At 38.0% G+C, this 2100-nt stretch overlaps 1 pseudogene; it reads left to right on the top strand.

Annotated features, from left to right (window-relative positions):
* Positions 1-421: 421 nt before the first annotated feature.
* On the top strand, positions 422-1715 carry LOC149244263 (F-box/kelch-repeat protein At1g22040 pseudogene; annotated as a pseudogene).
* Positions 1716-2100: the final 385 nt, after the last annotated feature.

The following is a 2100-nucleotide window of genomic DNA, read 5'->3' as shown; positions in this document are numbered from 1 at the left end:
ATCATTAGATTTACAAATTTCTTAACTGTATATTATTAATCACTTTATATTATTATTATTATTAGAATAACATTTAATAATATACTTATTAATATAATTAATATACACTATCTACATTTATCAACCATATCCACATCTATCAACCATTATGATAATCTAAATAGAACTGAATCTGTGAATGTGTATCGAGAGGATAGACAATAACTACTACATAATCTAAATCAAGAACTTCTACGTAATCTAAATGAATATTTTTGAGTACGGGCGCTCTTTTATATATAGATACATTTGATGGGACAAAATATTAGAATGATGAGATTTTGTTATTACGCCATAAGGCGTTCCCTCCGAGATGAACTTTCATGTGGTCTTTGTTGTCATCGTTATCGTCCGTCTGATTTGATGTTAGATGATTCGAATAATGGCTACCATTGGATCAAACTACCCAGCGCTTGCCATACTCAAGGAACAATTGTTTCTCTCTCATCTTCGGCAACTGCAGAAACATGTCAAAGATCGAGGTGAAGGTGGAGCGTTATGGCTGTTGAATTTCGAATTAAGATAAGAGATCGGTTTCTCTGAAGAATGACTATACATTTTGATGAAAGACGAAGAGGAAAAGCTCATCTGGAATGCTTTGGATCCGTTATTAGGTAAATGGCACAGCTTTCCACCTATGCCGGCTTTTATATATGAGGAGGAATTCAGTCAAGTTATGGGATGGAGTTTACGGAATGCAATGGGAACATTGGGTTACAGGCTAACAGGTTTTGTGAGGGGCTAGTTTGGATGGAAAGATTCTCTAGATAGAAAAACTTTTTGTGGTTGTACCGTAGGGGCCATTAATGGATGCCTCTATGTTCTGGGAGGGTTTGCTAAAGCATCTGCTCTCAAATCTGTCTGGCGTTATGATCCTTGAAAAAATGCATGGACAGAAGTCGCACTTATGACCACTGCAAGGGCTTATTGTAAAACAGCTTTCCTGAACAACAAGCTTTATGTGGTGGGTGGAGTGAATAGGGGCAGAGGTGGATTGACTCCACTTCAGTAGGCAGAGGTTTATGATCCTGTTACAAATACCTGGACCAAATTCCAAACATGCCATTTGCACGAGCTCAAGTTCTGCCCACAACGTTTTTGACAGATATGCTAAAACCAATTGCTACTGGAATGACAGCATTTAGAGGAAAACTATGTGTACCACAGATCTTATATTCGTGGCCTTTCTTTGTAGATGTTGGTGGTGAAGCCTATGATCCTGCTACTGATTCTTGGCTGGAGATGCCAAACGGTATGGGAGATGGTTGGCCTGCAAGGCAGGCAGGCACAAAATTAAGCATTGTGGTGGATGGTAACTTGTATGCGTTGGATCCTTCTAGTTCATTATACATCGATAAGATTAAAATATATGATCCCCAGGAAGATACATGGAATGTCATTTTGAGGAAAGTACCTGTCGTAGATTACACAGATTCAGATTCACCTTACCTACTAGCTGGATTCTTGGGAAAGCTTCATGTTATTACAAAAGACATTAGCGACAATGTCGCTGTTTTGCAGGCTGACACAAGCGAAGGTGCAGTTACATCATCTTCATCTCATCGACCTTCGATCCTTCTACTAGTATTTCTGATTCTGAGGTTGATAGGAAGAGCATTGCTAGTCGACATTTTGGCTTTATTGAGCTAGTTAGCTGTCAGGTCCTTCAGATCTAAGACCAAGGTTAACATTTATTTTTCTTCCATGCTGTGGTTACTTTGTAAATATCATGAAAGGAGAGCTGCTCAAGGTAGCATGATTCACTGTATGGGGCTATTTTTTAACTCGAAACCCCGTTTTTCACAACCACTCATTGCTTTGTCTCTCTAAGAGTTTACATCTCTTACTGAAACAATTGATTAATATTGTAAAACTCTTCTGCCAACACCTTATATGGATATCTTAATATATTATTTTTCGAGATGATGGTCAACGGTAGTTTTTGCTGGCAATAATGTTATGCATAATATGAAAATTCTATGCAACTATAACACCTAAGCATGGGTAAGGGCTGGAAGGGAAGTTTCCTTGTGCCATAAATAACAACAGAATGTATATATA

This window comes from Pinus tabuliformis, chromosome 8 (assembly GCF_031772625.1).
Source record: "Pinus tabuliformis cultivar Carrire ecotype Pingquan chromosome 8, CPIR1, whole genome shotgun sequence".
NCBI lineage: Eukaryota > Viridiplantae > Streptophyta > Pinopsida > Pinales > Pinaceae > Pinus > Pinus tabuliformis.
This window is presented reverse-complemented; position numbering and strand designations above follow the sequence as displayed.